The sequence below is a fragment of the Sturnus vulgaris genome, chromosome 14, assembly GCF_052056855.1.
Source record: "Sturnus vulgaris isolate bStuVul1 chromosome 14, bStuVul1.hap1, whole genome shotgun sequence".
Lineage (NCBI taxonomy): Eukaryota > Metazoa > Chordata > Aves > Passeriformes > Sturnidae > Sturnus > Sturnus vulgaris.
Genome location: NC_142256.1, coordinates 2695454 through 2712904, shown reverse-complemented (window position 1 = coordinate 2712904; position 17451 = coordinate 2695454). Strand labels below are relative to the sequence as shown.

At 48.1% G+C, this 17451-nt stretch overlaps 1 protein-coding gene across 3 annotated transcripts in view; it reads right to left on the bottom strand.

The window, feature by feature from the left end:
• NEXMIF (neurite extension and migration factor) overlaps positions 1-15308 on the bottom strand; it is a 166970-nt gene extending 151662 nt beyond the window's left edge. The window contains exons 1-2 of one of the 3 annotated variants that reach the window (XM_088172961.1): positions 15139-15308; positions 11108-11399 (exon numbers count right to left, since the gene is read on the bottom strand). The gene's annotated coding sequence lies outside the window, so the exon portion shown is untranslated. Of the gene's footprint in view, positions 1-10298; positions 10356-11107; positions 12123-15138 lie in introns of those variants that run through there. The other 2 variants (XM_088172962.1, XM_088172963.1) reach the window with 2 other exon arrangements.
• Between the last annotated feature and the right edge of the window lie 2143 nt (positions 15309-17451).

Here is a 17451-nt window from a genome sequence, read left to right as displayed (position 1 = left end):
TCTGCAATTTCACCCTCACACTGCAGCTCCTGCCTCCCCCAGCTGTAATTCAGGATTTATTTTGCATAATTTGTTATTTCCTGTGGTAGGTAATCCAGCAAGGGGGAGGGGAAAAGGGCAGAACAAAAGCAAAATAAAAACCAACCCAAAATGTCTTGCCCTAGGCACAAACAAGTCAAAACCACTCTCAGGTTTCATTCTGTTTCTTTTTTTAACTGTTCACCTGGTTCTTGGTGTTTTTTCAAGTTCTTTTAGAAGAATCATTTGAATTATCTTTACTCCACAACTCCAAAAAGGTGTTCCATGACAGTGGGTGTCATTTCTCCCTTTTCTCTCCTCTTTCCCCCCTTATCAATTCATCCCAATTATCCCCCTGCCCAGGCTCAAATAATCTTGGGAAGCCAAGATTCTTGGGTTCGTTTCTAGCAGGTCATTAATTTCCCTGCGAGCTGGTTTGCTCCTCTGCAGAGCAGGGAGAGGTGGCTTGTGCTTTATCCCTGTTTATAAAACAAATACTCTGAGAATCCAGGCACACTGTGCTGATCTGAAACACCAGGCATCCTGTTGTTATACATAAATAAATATAAATACAGCATCTGCCATTTTCGTTCTACTTATTTGCATTTCTACTATTTTAAAACTTCTAATGTTGTTAGAAATGCCAAAAGGAGATGATTTCATGTTCTCATGCCTATGCCACCAGGAAATGGAAGTCCTGAATGCAATTTTTTTTCTCTTTCTGTTAAAACTGTACTTCTAACTGTATTTTCTCAGTTAAAGCTTCATAAGAAAGCAACTTTAAAGGTGTTGTTTGCAGCTGCAGCGAAATAAACACTTAAACATTCAGCACTACCCATGCTGAGCGAGGTATTTCATCTTGCCATCCTTTAACTCTGAGCACCACCAGTGATTATCCTGTAAAACTTAATTCTGGAGAGCATTTTATTAAATATGCATTTGGATTTGGTCTTAGTTCCATAAAATATTTAATCCTGTGCCTAAACATCATGTACCCCACCAAGTTTGGATTTTAGGCTGTCTGGTAGCACACACAACAAACTCCAGAAGATAAAACATGTTCATTCTTTATCTGAAGAGCTCCACTCCACAGATGAGCCTTTCAGAGATGTGCCAGCCCCAGCTCTAACTAGCTCTTCACACTTTTTTTAAGACTAATAGGCTCCACATATTCATCTCCAAAGGGTATAAATTCCCTTCCTCTCTTTCCCTTTTAAATATGTCAGGCAACATTACAAAAAAATAACATCTGTGCCACAGTTATGCAACAAGCAGCATGATAACCATTAAACTGCACTTTATAGAGAGTGGGCTGAATTAAAACATAAAACAACAAGAAGAAAACAGGGGAAAGAAGTTGAGAAGTTCACCTTCAAACCTTGGGATCAGGGAGGGTTGCAGCACCACCACTGTCCCTTGCTTTTTCTAGACCCCCTGTTTTGCTGCCCTTCTTCACAGATGCCTCGTGGCTATTAATGGCAGCTGAATGTGCATGCCATAAACTGCAAAACTGGATTGAATCTGGTTGGAAAGGGCTTAAACATTCAGTAAGAAGATGAAGAATCCCAGAAGTGGTTTTAGTATGTGTGTACATTTTGTCAGAGTATACCAACAGCACTATATATTCTTTTCTTGCAACACTTAGCAAGCCTTCTCTTTTCATAAATATAGGTCAACAGAGCTAAACTCTGTTTTTGCCTTAACTCCCACTTTCAACGCATAAAAAATTAGATTTTTAGGGAGCAGAATGAAAGGAATGGTGTATTTCATGCTATTATATACCCAGCCAAGGATCCCAAAGGGTTTGTTTGGGCTTTAAAAACAAAACAAAAACCCTTGGCATTTGTCAGAATAAAACCATTTTTCTTTGGTCTTTGCACAACCATCCTTTCCAGATTTGAATAAATAACATCAAACAAAGTATTTTGACTTCCATTTACCATGCAATGCACAGAAGTTGTTCAAGGATAGACAGAGCAGAGTGTGAAGCATTTGGAGACTCTGAGGAGACCCTGCAGAGTCCCCATCAGACCTGGAAATGGCTCATTTCAACCCCTCCACTCCCCTCTTGTTATTTATATTCAAAGCAGCTTTATATTGCCCCGAAAAGAAATTATTCAAACAGCCACAGATAACAAGTTTAGCAGGCACCACCACAGGGTATGGCTGTACCCATAAACGCAGGGAGGGGGATGAAGGTATTAACAAAATACTGACTCAACTCCGAGCCACACATCACATTTTCAACCTGACCCTCACAAATGTAGCAGTGATTTAACACAGCCCCTTCAGCAAATGCCCAGGCCTAAATGAGTAATAGAATATAATATAGGATAATACCCTTAAATATAATTATGTGTTAGATAGATACAATATATTTTATATATATTATGTAAATATGGTAATACCCTTAAAATGCCTTTTGTTTTAACATCAGCCCAGGAATGCAGGGTGAGAACTCATAAATTATATTGTCAGCTGCAGATTTCATATATTTTATGTTTACTGCTGGCTGCAATGGGGAACATAACCCTTCTGCTCTCACACGAGGTTTAAAGCACAAGACAGTCATTAAGCATTTCTGATAAAATATTTGGATTCCAGCACACACAATTTCACTGATCATAATGCAGATGAAGACTTTCCCACACCACACCCGGCCAAAATGCTTCAAAACACAATTTGAGCAGCATTTTCCTCTTTTCCCCCTTTCACTGCCTTCCTAGGAGCCACCTTCCTCCAGTCCTGCTCTGGGCTCTTTGCTGGCATTGAGGTTGTTTTGGTTTTAGTCTCAAGCCACTCATTTCACCCAAAACCTCTCCAGACCACCTGCAGTGCTTGGAAAGTTAATCCAAGAACCAGGATTAACTTGAACTCGTCCTAGTGAGGAATCCAACACAAAGATTGTGCACAGAGAGGTGAGAACCATAAACAAGGGAGGAAGGGAGGATGTCGTTTATAGGGGAAAAAACCAGAGAGAACCTGAGATACCAGGCTTTGCTGAACACACGAACTGGAACCTGTAATTCCATACAGCAGCAGTAATTCCACACAAAAGCAACCACAGAAGGGCCAACACATCAGTCACCTGCAGCACAACCAGTGCCCATCCCTCCTGCAAAGCCAGAAACGCTCCCAAAGGGTGAAATCAGCACTAGAACCTGTTGATGATTAAGCACCAGATTTTAAATATCCTTTGCAGAAGAAGAGAGAACTGTGAGCAGCACGTGGTTCTCAGCTCAGCACTGTACAGGGACACGAACTATAACCTGAAGGTAAACCCTGAAACACAACTCTGTGCTGCCTAAAACAGCCATAAATTGTGATGCTGAGTAATCAAGCCAATCAAAAATTCACCCTTTCAAAGGAGCAACTCCTTGGAAACACAGCCTCCCATCCACCTCCCAAATGCTGTTTGTATCTGCTGATGAGGCACCATTCAAACCCAGCAAGGAACGAGCACAAATTAACCAGAGAAGCAGCCACAATAAACAAAACTCCTCTTCCTGCAGTACAAACCCTCTCCATCAAACGATAAACTAACCAGACAAATAAGAATTAAGTAAGTGAAGGTTACTGGGTTAGGACAAATGATTTGTTCTGTTCGGCTGAGGGGCTCCTCCACATTTGCCACGCCTGGCTGGGCTTGCACCACGTGGCTCCTGTTCTTCATCGTGGGCTAGCCATGGTCCTAAACCCCACAATGTTACCCATTAGCCATGCTGCTTGTGTCATAGGCAGCTGAATTCCTGCAGGAGCTGCCAAGGAATGCTCCACCTAGTGCAGAATGAATCTGTCTCACACCCGAGTCACTGCATGGACAGGTGATTTTGATATAGGAGATTTTTCTTAGAGGCAGGCACAAACAAACCCGGGGAAATTATTGTGTGCTGCTCCCTACAGAGCCAGCACTGCCAGGGAGGTTGGGGTTTGCTTCTTTGCTTTAACACGAGCTGAAAAATTGTGGTGGTCAGCACTTTCCCTCCTGAGCTTCCCAAAAAAAATTCCACCCATCTTGCCACGTTAAATCAATGAAGTTAACCTGTCCATGTAATGTTAGCAATAACATTAAACAAAAGAACCCAGATCACAACTTTTTGTAGCTAAAATCATCCAACAGTTTTCTTCATGCAAATGAGAACAGTGACCACCCTGAAAAAGGCAATTTTCATTTTCCCCCTCAAGGTTCAGAGAGAGCCAAGATTACTAATTGCTCCATTCCCTGGAGCAATATGAAATAAGACCCAGCATCCATCTGTATTACCACTGAAATACCAGCATGACCCTTAAATTCATATTCAGAATATTAAAACATGACCTTGTGAGGCTACCAGAAAAAAAAAAAAATGCTTCTCACTGGCCAAACAGACACCAGATTCCCTGTGGTTAAATTCCCAGCCACCCTCGTCGTTCCCATGAAACAGTTAAGGATTTCTCTGAAGTTATTCAACAACTGTGAAGGTCAAGTATTGTCCTGACTGGCTAGTCACAAACAAACCCACCTTTTATATCCATCTGTGCTTCAGCCACCGAGTAAAATCCCGAATAAAATCCCAACCAGAGGGGAAAAAGGACAAGAAATCAGTAGCAAAGGGTCCACACCTGCTCTCCAGAGCACAGCTGATGCTTGCAGAGGGTTTAGCTGACCCAGCCAGGGACCCAAAAATTGGGGCCAATGCAGTGGATGGGAAAGAAGTTTTTTTTGTGTGTGTGTGTAAAACTCATAGTTTCAGCTAAAATACGAAAAATTTTTAAAAAGAGCTTCAGTGGCACTTCTGAAGAATAAAAAAAAAAAAAAAAGGCTTTGGAAGCTTTAGATTTGAAGCTTCACAAGCTTCTTATGAAAAATGCAAGCTTTGAAAAACTTCTGAAGAATTAATATTCTTACTTTGGGCTCTTCTACTGCCAACGGACTACGGATGCTGTAACTAATAAAAAATAATTAATGCCAATAAACAGGCCCTTCATAAGGCTTCAGCTTCTCTCCTCCATCAAAGACTCAACTCATTCATTGGGATATTGTACAGGAAACAAAATTCACCCACAGAACTTGTCTTTTCTACATTTGGTTCCTCTGTGCTGTAACTCACAATTAAAATCCTCTCAAATGTGAGGAAAGGAATCTGAATTTTTTAATAAGGACACAGCTCCAGAGCATGGACCTCACCTGAAATGGAAATGGGAATTTGTGCCCCAGGTCTCATGCTGGGAATTAAAACAACCAAGAAGTTCTCAGGAGTGCTCTGAGCACCCCAAGCCATTTCCTGGCACTCCCGAGAGCCTGGCCATTTATCATTTTTATCATTTTCCTGATAAACTCCATCTGAGTGTCCAAATACCCTCAAAATGTTACAGTCACACTGCACCAGCCACCTTCTCACCAACTTCAGCACGTCAGGAAAAGGACAGTGACAATGTTGGGCTTTAGCAGGTGAGGAGCTCCTTACTCCAGGGGAGAGCAGAGGTAGAAAACACCTCAGCAGTTTGGTTATTTTAGAAATCCTGACACTCCTCTCTCCAAGGGAGCAGCTCCAGACACCAGCAGGGAACACCCCAAAGCAGGAAGGGACCTTCACACCAAACCCATCAGGAGGACGGGTTCTGCACAACACAAACCCCACAGAAGCAAGAGGAGGAAGCTGATAAATTGGCAGAACAAAAACCCTAACGTTTGACACCAAACTGGTGTCAAAGCCCGGCCTAGAACCTCTGCTGAGCCTCAGTGACACCCCAGAGACTGGCACTGCATCACCACTCGGGGTGACATCTCAAGTCTGACCTCAACCTCCCTCTTTAGTGGTCTGATGCCCAAGGAAAACAACAGCTCCTGGCAGAGACAGGGATCACAGTCCTGATGGTGACAATTCAGAAAGGTGTTAAACTGATGGTGAATTAATTAGCTGGGGTCCAAGCAGAAGCAGTGCTGCTGGGCCAGAACACTGGGGTTCCACCTTCCCAGAAAATCAGGACAAGGAGACTGATCAGAAACTCCTAGCCACACATCCACCCAGATTCTGAAGATGCAGCACAAAACAAGGATGTGTAAGATCAGTGAAAGGCAACAATTAGCCAGCAGAATTTTCCATCATGGGAGACTATCGAGACGAGAGCTTGGATAAATTAAGCAAATCAGTTATCTCGTAGTCAAAAGCTTTTTTAAAAGCAAACAAGACTGCAAATACGAGCTCAGATTGCTGGGCATAAATCACCTTCTGAATGCTTAAGGGTTAGAAGAAAACTGTGCCCAGGGATCACCAGATCTCAGTGCAGCTCCTCCAGACCCTGCCTGTGACTGGAGGGCACTGGGCCACGTCCCTGGATTATTCACAGGGCTGACGTAGCAATGCAGACACAGATCCACCTCATCCCTGTCACTCTTTGGAGACTGCATAATCATGGCTCAGCCCATGCCAGAGCAACATGAGGAACACCTTCTGTACAGAAGAAATTCTCAAGATTTAAAGTTTTAACACAAGCTAACAAACGCCAGGGATGAAAGAAATCCCGGGATGAAAGATCTCCATGACACCTGCTTTGAATAAAAAGACATTGCTACAAAAATATCACAGACCTGCTGGTCTAGAGCCTTTGCTTCATGTCATTCCCCAGACATCAATTTGCAATAGAGGCACACAAAAGCAGCATTACACAGATTACATGCTACTCCCCTGAACTGCAAACAAAATCCACCCAGCACTACCACCACAGTCCAAAGCACCACGGCACCAAAGCCACTTCCCCTGGCTGTTCCTGAGATGAATTTGCTAAGGATAAGGGTTCGAGACTCGTTTGCAGAACTGACAGCTCCTCCTGCAAACTTCGCTCTGGCTCAGCTTTCCCAAACACTCCCGAATTTCCCCAGTGCTACCACCCCGCTCTGGCACTGGCAGCAGGACAGGTTTTATCCTCAATTCCTTCAGGCAAAGCCCCACACCTGGATGCTCAGACCAGTTCATCATCTTCAGCATCTGTAAATCCACTGCTTTCTACACAACACAGCGCGTTATTTAATTATTTAATGTTTGGTTTTAACGGCACCCAGGAGCCCGAAAATCAAAAAAACCAAAAGGCTGAGACCCCACCACGCCTCTCCCACCACACACAGGTAAAAAATCTGTGCTAGAACAGCCCAGAGCCCTGCACAGGTGACAGGCGACACTAAAGGGTGTGTACGACCAGCTCAGAGAAAAGAGGGAAGAGCAAGGTACCAACAAACCATGGTTTGCTCAGTTTTATGCCACATGGCTCATTTACTCACTGCTGGCAGCTTCCACAAAATCAGGCTCGTCAAGCACCTGACTGTATACACAGGTAATGATTATAAAGCCAACTCAAGCGGGGCTAAAAGTACACAAAGATCTAGCATAAAAATAAAAAAGTGCAATCCTCTCCCAGGTGGAAAACAGGACTTTGAACGTAACAGGTGGATTACACAACAATTATTTTGCTCCCAATTCTCAAAATATTTTTTTTAAATACCCTCACAGACCAAAAGCTGTCATTACTGAGAAGCAGTAGCAATTTTACTCTGGTAAACAGTCAGGCTACCCACCTCTCTCTCGAGGCCAACCACAAACTCAGCAACGACAGCATCAAAGAGCCCCCACACGAGGACCAGGGCATCCGTGGCTCTCCTCCCTGGATTCTGCCCAAGGAAAAGATTATTTCCTAATGCTGCTTTTTGTTTGCAACGGGGCATAAACTTCAAGGGGATGGTTCACTGCCGTGCTGGGGGAAAGCAGCACGCTTGGGTTGTTGCTGCAATGGAAAAGCCTTAATATCCAAAAAATGCACCTTGCATTTGTGGCTGGGTCCCACACCCAGGATCCAACCTGAGCCAGACCTCTTTGTTTGGGAACGCTTCCTGCCCAAGCCTGGGGCCTTCTTGGTCCTGCAAGCACATTTTTGAGTCTTTTTGTGCATTTCTTTGCAGAGCCAGGAAAAAGATACACACGTGACCCACCACAAAAACATCCACGAGGCCTCATCATCTCAAAAGAGAAGGCACTGCCCCACACAGACATGCTCCCTGTCCCAGCTATGGAAGTTAAAACCCACTGGCCACAGCCTCTCCTCTTTTTTTTTTCAACCTGAAAGAGACTCCTCAGCATTCAGAACTCAACGTTTTAAGTGGGCTGCCAGAGCCTCGCCTCCAAAAGGCAACACCAAACACAAAAAAAAAACAAAAAGGAAAAACAAACCCACGAAAATCCCCCCCTCCCTGCCCCCAAAGCTGAGCGAGGGGCAGAGAGGGAAAGGGGGACGAGGCACACGGGGAAGGCGGCCGGGTGCTCCCCTTTTCTGCCTCCCTTTTATTCCTGCTGAGTGTAGTAACACTTGAACTGGCTCTCTTTATTTGCAGCCGGATACGCGCTTTCAAAGATACTGTACCACTGTGTAGGCCAAGCAGGGACTCTCTTTCTTCCCTTGGTTAGGGCTTTTGGGAAAATAATTATTCACCAGAACTGCCATCGTGAACAGAGCAAGCTAAATCAATGTAGCTTTGTATGGGCCATTGCCACTGCAAAGCAAATACTCCATCAAGACATGGATCAGTGAGAATTTTATCACTAGGAATGCTTATGCACATCTTTGTGTATTTTTAATATCCACATTATCCCTCCCCACGCTCCTGCACCCCACCCTCCCCACGGATTTGTCTTGTGTCACTGGCAGCTATGGGGCTTGGCCACGAGATTCACATCAGTAAAAACGTCTTAAATACACAGGTTTATTCCCCTTAAAAAAAATTATAATAAAGCATTGGTGCAGAGCAGATTTATTCACTGAACAGGTTGATTTATTTAACAGACTTGACATACATCAAAACCTACTATAGGCTTACATAATTGTTATCCATTTAGCGGGTCTGGTTCTTTTGTCAAGTATTTGTTTTTCAAAAGTGATTCACTAAAGACTGCTGCCTTCTGCACAGCTCACATACCTTAACAAACGCAGTCTTGCATGGGGTATTAGCCGGAGTGACTTTAAATTGCATCCTACCTGCTTGAGCGCTACCGTTATTTTTTTTTTTAACCTCTGTATTATTCCTCCGCTAAACCACACGCGCAAAAAAAAAAAAATAAAAAAAAAAAATAAAAATTGTACAAGAGCAAAGCGAGAAGCAGGAGCGTGTGTAGAGGCACACGGAGCCCCGCTGGCAGCAGCGTGTGCCGTGGGCTCGGTGTTACCGCAGTACCACGCCGCTCCAGCGATGCCAGCAGGTACCTCCGGCGCGGCACAGCCGAGTACCAGGATGTTGATGGCTGCACAGAGGTTTTGGGGCCGACACGGGGCAGGGGAGGGGAGAAAAAAAAAACCTCCGGGAGGATTTAAGGACCGCGGAGCCGTTTTGTTTTCCCGCAAGAGGCTCACTGAGGCCTCGGCTCTCGCACAGGCGCACCGCTCCCTCCGGCCTCTCGCATCCACCCACGGCTGCCGGATCCCCCAAATGCGCACCCATCCTGCGCGGCTTCCCCGCGGCGGAGCATCGCCCGCAGCCAGCCCATCGCCTCGGCGGGCATCGCCGCTGCCTCACGGCTTGTTTGGCTCCGTCTGCCACAGCCGTGCATCGCTCGCTCGCCCGCCTCGCAGCCGAGGAAGGATTTCATTCCCTGCCCCCCTCTCCTCCTCGCTCCAGCATCCTCCTCGCACACACACGCCGGGCACATCCCGGGGCTCGGGCATGGCAGCGCCCCGGTGCCGACCGCACGGACCCGGCGCTCCGCCGCCCGCCAGACAGATGGTTAATTACATTCACAGCCGCATTTTGCGCTGGGATAGAGTTTCAGACAATGAGCCAGTTTTATTTGATTAGCCAGTTCTCTAGTTTAATGCGCGCGGTGACAGCTACTCCCAGGGCTGGGGCTTGCTTTTTTTTTTTTTTTTTTTTTTTCCTTCCCTCCCCTTAAATAAAAATAAAAATCCCATCCCCCCCCCCCCCATCCTTCATTATGTTTTTGTTCTGGCCGAGGCTGAAGTAAGCGCGGCCCCCGCGGCCGCCGGGGGGCCCGGCGGGGCGGCGCCCCCGCCCCGCGCTGCACCTGCCCGGGGAGGGGGGACACGGCCCCAAGTTACCGCCCCCCCCCCGTCACCTCAGACCACCCTCGCACACACACACACACCCCGCAACTTCCCCGCAGGCCTCCGCGCAGGCCGGCGCTGCCATCAGCATCCCCTCCTCCTCCTCCTCCTCCTCCTCCCCCGCGGTGTGCCGGCACGGGATGGGGGGTGTGGGGGGGGTGTGTGCATGCCTGAAGCTCCGCCGCGGCGGGACTCACCTCGGCGCGGGGCCCGCGATGGAGCGGGGGTCCCCCCGCCCGCCGGGCGCTGCCGGTGCTGCGGCTCAGCGCTGCTCCATGCGCCCGGGGCCCGGCGCGCGCAGGTGGACGCGCCCGCCCCCGGCCCCCGCCTCCCGCCGCCGGCCCCCGCCCCTTCCCCCGCCGCCGCCGCCGCCGCCGCCGCCCCACGGACGGGCCCCCCGGCCCCGCGCTCCCTGCGCAGGGACGGGCGGAGGGCGGGAGGGAGGATGGGGGGCGGCGGCTCCCGCCTCGCCTCGCCCCGCCGCCGCCGCCGCTGCTGCCTCCTCCTCCTCCTCCTCCTCGCCGCCGCCGCCCCCCCCCCCCCAGGCCTGCGCCCATTCAGGAGGTGCCGGGCAGCGCCGCCGCTGCCATTGTTCGCTGCGAGCGGGACCCGCTCCGCTCGCCCCGGCCCGGCCCCGCGGGAGCGCGCACCGCGCCCGCTCCGGCCATAAAGGGCGCGCGGCCGGGCCCGGGCAGGTGCCGAACCCGAAGCTGAGCCCGAAGCCTCCGCCGGGGCTGCGGCACCAGCGCGGGCACGGGGAGCGTGGGCGCCGCGGAGGGCCGGGGGGAAGGAAGGGCAGGACAGGCCGGGCCGGGCGCGGGGGGTGACACCCGCTCGGCCCCGGCCCCATTGTCCCCTCCCGGCCGGAGCCCGGCAGTGGAACTCGCTCCCTGCGCTGTCCATCCGGTTTAATTCATCATCGTGGATATGGGAGCCACCTTAGGGCTTGCAGCAGCTTTTCCGATTTATTTTCACGATCGCGTTATTAATAAAAGCTACGGTTTACCTTCAGATGCCCATTAGCGGGAGGAGGCTGCCTCATCTCAGGATGGCTGGGGACTTGCCGAGATGCCAGGCACGCAGAGGGAAGGCAGGGACGCACCAGACGCTGCCTTTAGCCGAGCAGGAGGGCGACAAACAGTCGAGGCAGGAGCCAACATCTCCAGAGTGTGCGAGCTGATAACATCCTCCCCTTGTCACAAAACCCCCAGCCCCGGGTCTCTGTGACACCCTCACATGTGCGCCGTGGCCGGAGTTCCTGCGCTGGGGACTGGAGGAAACTTCTGTTGTTTCATCTCCTGGGTCAACAGAATGGTTTAGCAAATAGGAGGCAAATCAGACACACCTATTAGCCTTTAGGTTTGTTTAAAGTTCGCTGTGATATTTAAAAGAGGTTTCTGGTCTTAAGTTATTGCTTGAGTTTACTGTTTTTTTCATCTTAAACAACACAGAGTCTAAAAATTGATCGGCTAATTCTTTGGCTAAAATATTCAAGTATCAAGCACTTTAGTCCTTGTTCCCACAGCATCAGAGACCCCCATCCATGCAGTAATAAACCAGGAACGTATGACAACATATTGAATGCTCTCTGAATTCAGAGCACTTTACACACGAACCTCCTGCACTGCAAAATAAGGAACTAATCTCATTTTTTCTTCATTAACAGCAGAACCCAGGACGAGGACATGCCATACATCACACGTGAATAAATTATTCATTCCCACTGTGTCAGGGCACACACTTGAAGGGGTGTAGAAACTGAGACCAGCAGTAAATGATTTGACCAAGGCCCCAGAGTGAGGCGGTGTCGTAGTTACTGGGAAGTAGCACTTCCCAGCCCTGTGCCAAGTGATGGTTTTCCTCTCCAGCCTCACCACATTGCTATGGGAATCACACACTTCAGACCCTGTACCTTTGCATGTCTGTAACGCTGCATTTTGTTTCACTACCCCGTCATTTTCTTGGCAGAAAGATTTGAGTAATATAAATAAGTAATTAATCAGGGTCAGGTGTGATGGTGACAGCACACCTGGCAGTGCTCACTAAAATAAACACACAGGTGGATGGTGGTCATGAACTGCTTGCAAAATGAGCTGGGGTAGGTTTTATCCTCAGCAACCTCACATAGGGGCTGTGCCCTTCAAAAGTGCCACCAAAGGCACACAAGGAAATTTGGCAGCTCTTCTGCTGAGGCACCTCCCGGGGCAGGAATAACGTGGCCAGGAGCACCTGGTCAGACCCGCTGTTGGGGGTTGGGTTCTCTTTCCTTTCCTTGTTATTTGTGGAATTTTCTTACCATTGAGTTGCTAAGAGGCACTGATGGCTGGGTGTTGAGACATCAGGCAGTGGGGAGCTCCTCTGATTTTTAGGAATTTTTCTCTCGGAGGGACAGAGACACAGGACAGAGTAGGGCTGGGGCAGTTGTGGATCCCTTTGCTCTCGGAGAAGGAGGTCCAGGCTGTCACTTACTGCGGGGACAATTCACCGGCACCTGAGGGACCTGTCACCCTCTGCTCTGTGCCCCGGGAATCCTGAATTTCTCCTGCCCTGCTCAGAGCCGGGTCCTGCTGGCCCACCGCTGCAGTTTATTCGGTATTTTTGTGTGTTTCCCCACGCTGTACACACAACCCCCTGCCTTCCCGGGATGTTCTGCAGCTGCCACCACCCACCACCCGGGCTTTTTTGCTCATTCCTGCTGGCTGTGAAGGTAACTGCACAAAAAATGTGCCTGCGGCCAAGAGGAGTGTTACTGGGTCCCTGGTTCTGTTTGTTATTAATTCCACAGTTATTGTTGTTTTGTTTGCCTTATTATACATACTAGTAAAGAACTGTTACTCCTATCCTCATAGCTTTGCCTGAGAGCCTCTTAATTTCAAAATCATAATTCAGAGGGAGGGGGTTTACATTCTGTCCTGCCTTCCCTAGCAGACACCTGTCTTTCAAACCAGGACACCCACCCAACTGCTGCCGATGCCTTTGGGAAGGTGCCACACTGGAGCTGCAGGTGATGGCAGTCACCCGGGCATAATCACCAAGATTAGAAGTAAACCTGGGGAGAGCCTTGGTGGAGATGAAAAGACACATTCAATTAAGTGAGCCTTGCACCTGGATCCAGTTTAGAAAGACAACCCAAGTATTTAAGTGCTCTATTTTAGAGGGAACACAAGTGTTAGGCTCAAAGATTATCCTTGGGGCTGTGAAACAATACAATGCCTTTAGTTCCTCTTATCCACACTACTCATTGAAGGTCCTTCAATTACAGAACCACCACAATAGTGATCGATAGGCAGCATAAAGTTCTGCACAGCATCTCAGGCAATCTGAAAAATTAACGGTCTGTGCACTGTGATCTTTTCATGTACTGCCACAAACAGATGTGGAAGGGGCACTGATGTGATGGAAGCACAGCCACCCACCTTGACAGGGTATTCATTTTCCAGGCTGTCGAATAGAGGCTCGCAGGTGTGAGAACAAGGTGCTAAGAAAGGCAGGAAGGGATGGGCAGCCCCTGAGCCAGGCGTGGTGGTGATGCCAGCCCAGCCCTGCCCCACAGCCCTGCTGTTCTCCCTGCAGCAGCCAGAACTGTGAGCATTCACTGCAACCTGTACCACGGAGCAGATCAGACATTTACATCTGTCCCAGCCTTCCAGCTGTCTTCACACAGAATCCATGTGCCCAGACATGGATATATGCCAGGAGCCTCTGCCTGCTGGTTTCTCTAAGTCAGTCTAAGAGAAAAGAACCTGTGTTATGACAAGAGGCCAATGCTACGGTGGTTTCCAGGTCTCCAATTTCCATCATTCTTTCTTTTCTAGATGCATGGGAGCCTCACTGCAGTATACCCAATATAGCTCAAATCCCTATTTTTCTGTGACCCAACTAATTTCTGCCATACACAGCCCCTCTGCTGAACCATACCAGAGGTAGATGTTCACCAGAGGATGCTGGTTTGCCCATGGCACAAGTAGAATACAAGTGGGATTTTCAGAAAATGTCAAATCCTGCATTCTTGGGTGAGCCTGGGAAAGCATGGTTCAAGCAGAAAGCTCCCCATATGTTATGAACCTTACAAACTCGGAGAGAAAGGCAGCAGGGTGGCAGGAGGCATCACCTTCCTATCCCACTCTACCACAAACAGCTGGAGACGATTTCTTCCCCACTCTCTCAGACTTCCAGGACCAACTTCTAAACAAGAACAGTCAAACACAGACTGGCAGAATGAGAAGCACTCCAGGAGGCAGGACAGGGTTTTGACTCATGAGGTTGAAGGACTCCCCCTCTCTGCTCCTCCCTAGGTCCTGATGTGCAATTCAAGCAGTGTGCTGTGGGAAATGACACTGAGCCTACAAACAGGTGAGTCCTCCTTACTGAGGCTGAAGCTATTCCTGAAGAAGAAACAAAGCTGGAAGCATGAACTGCACACACTGAATTTCTCCTTTCCTCTCTAGCACACCTGACAAGCCTTACAGCTTTGCAGAAAACCATCCCAACCCACCCAAACCAGCAGTCCAGGCTGAGCCCCCGGCTGCAGAGCCTCCCCCAGTGTCCCTGGCTCTTTGCATCCCCTCCCGGAGCGCTGTGTCACAGCAGCTGCAGGAGCAGAGCTGATGTTTACCCCACACCTTCCCTTTGCCCCCATGTTCCAGACACAGCCAGAGATGCTCGAGGCTGTCACCGACCTCACAGGGAAAGACAAATTTCCAACGTGCCTGACAGAGCTGTGGAAGGACCAGAGGTGAGGAGGCTCCCAGAGCAGTTTCCAGGCTTCTCCATTCCTTGGCAGGCTCCTTGCTCCACCAAGCACCCAAAAGACACCCAGCCCTGCCTCACAAGGCTCAAAACCTCCTTATCCAGGCCAGGCAGTTCCAGCAGGGTCACAGCCTCTGAGGGTCCCCTGGACCCATTAAACTGTGCTGCTAACAGGCTCTGAGCCCCCCAAACCAGTCCCTGTCTATTCCTTTGTTTCTCCCCTCACCTTCCTCCCAACATTTCAACTTTATATTGTAAATCTGCCTTTAAATTGTGCATTTCTCTTACCGGTTTCCATGGCCAAACACCTCATTATTGGTGCCTTCTGAACAGGGGGAAAGAAAAGCTCCCATTTGTGCCTGGCCAAGGCGAGTGCTCTGTGGACAGAAGGCTCTGTGTGCCCTCGTTCCCTTGGCAGGAAGAACAACCTCGGCCACTTCAGGGGAGGTGACTGGATTAGCAGGGGAGAAAGGGAAAAAAAGGGAAGAAGAAAAGCAACCAGTAACAACCAAAAAGTCTCAGGCATGGCCTGGTGCATTTGCAGGGAGCCAGAGCACAGGCTGGAACAAAACCTGGAGAAGGCAAAGGGATCAGGACATGACAGAGTCACAAACTGCTGGGGACTCACTGCAGGTTTGATCTTCTCCCAGGCAGTAAATCCATGAGCTGTGCAGGGATGAAGTGCAGGGCAGGTTCTGTTATCCCAGGGTTCAAAGCCAGTGCTGCTGTGGCCGAGCTGGCTGGCACCTGGAGCTGCTGGGTGAAGATGGCAGAGCCCAAAGGGCTGGCCAGGACTCTTTGGTAACAGCTGGAAACTCAAATTCTGTTTTGCAATTCCATCCTTCCCATTGCACTGTGGCTCTTCTGGGCAGCTGCACTGACCAGCAGGGACAAGTCCTGTTTATTGAGGATGGAGCTGTTCCTTGTAGTGTTCTACAAATTATTTCCTTTCTTTAGGAACCATGAAACTCTTCGTGCCCAGAAGCACCTTGTGCTTTTCACTTGTTTAAAGTGCAGAGGATGCTGCAATGGTGAGCAGAGGTCCCACAGAGCAGAGCTGGTGGAAGAGGTTGATTTTAATGCCAACAGAGCAGCCATAAAACACGGCCACAGAGCTCTTGCCATCCCCAGAGCTGCTTGGCCAGTCTTCAAAAATAAACCCTGTCTTACAGAAATCATAAAGGTAAATCCCTCTGTTCTCTGAAAGGAACATTCAGGAAATGCCTGTTGCCTTTGAACCCAAACATCCTGGAACTGTTTTCCTCAAGCACCAACACCTCAATAAGTTCCCTGAGTTGGTTTGCAGCTCACCTGGGTATATTCCACGAACAGATTTGCAACTCACCTGGATAAATTCCATGAGTTGGTCTCACCTGTGCCTCAGCCTGCACAACCACTGAGGCTCAGCTCTCTTTAAGCCCCATCCAATTATGCAATTTAACTGCAGCAAGAACAACAGCTTTGCTGAATATGTAACAGTCTCCTCATTGTGTTTGGATGGGGGAAGAGAGAAGGAAATAAATTTCATTTAAAGTTCAGGCATTTCTATGGGGCTTGTCCTATGTGAAAAGACAGAGGCCTCTCTGTCTCAGGTGAATCTGGAGTCCAAGACATTTTCCTGGTGTGTCTTGGGTGCAGCCACAGCCACCTGAACACAATGGCACAAACCCTGGCGTTTTTCCTGCTCATTTTTCTAAAGGACTGTAGTTCATTAACTCCAGTAACGCAGTTTCATTAATGTGCATTAACCAATGACTTTCCCATTACTGCTGCTGTCTCCAATCAAAGACTCATTTATGGAAAACAAGGGCAGAGGGAACAACATGCTTTGGCAGCTGTAAGATCATACGCCCAGAGCTTTATACCCTCTGTCTTATATTTTTACGTTAAAGTATCACGAGCTATTACCATATTTTTCATTATTATTTGTGGCACTAAATACTGCAGCTCCCAGTGCCAGATGGCGAATATTCAGAATAAAAATAATGCAAGGCCAATCTTAGAAAGACTCAATGTGAGTGTAACAGCATGTATTCATCCTCCTTTCCTAATGCACATGGTTAAAATATTAGCAGACTTAAAATCTGGTTTTCCAATTTAGAGGAGTCACATATTACAGAACGATATGCATGCATATATACATATATTTAAATATGTACATATAAAATTTTTAATTTCTTTCCATTTTATTTGCATGTTTCAAGGGTCTTAACATAATACATGGGCACATCTTCTTTCACTCTTCAGGAGGTTATTTTAACCAGGAAAGAAAACCAAATAGTTTCAAAATGGAACATAAGCAAAACCCTTTTTCTAGAAATTGTTATTGGTACAAAATACTTTTTTTTTAATATATAAACAGCTTGAGTCCTAAACTTAACCAGATGGAAACGTGCCTACAAAGCGTTGGATCTAATTCAGAAGAGACTGACAGCCAACAGATGAGCCAATTTAGCCCATCCCATGCCAAAAATGGTCAATCATGTTATCTTATGTGTGACTCGACTCTGGCAGATGCCAACTCTATCCAAACAACTTCAAGCATCTTTTTGGAAGACTGGATTATTTTACACACACTTTAAAAAAAATCATAATAACGCT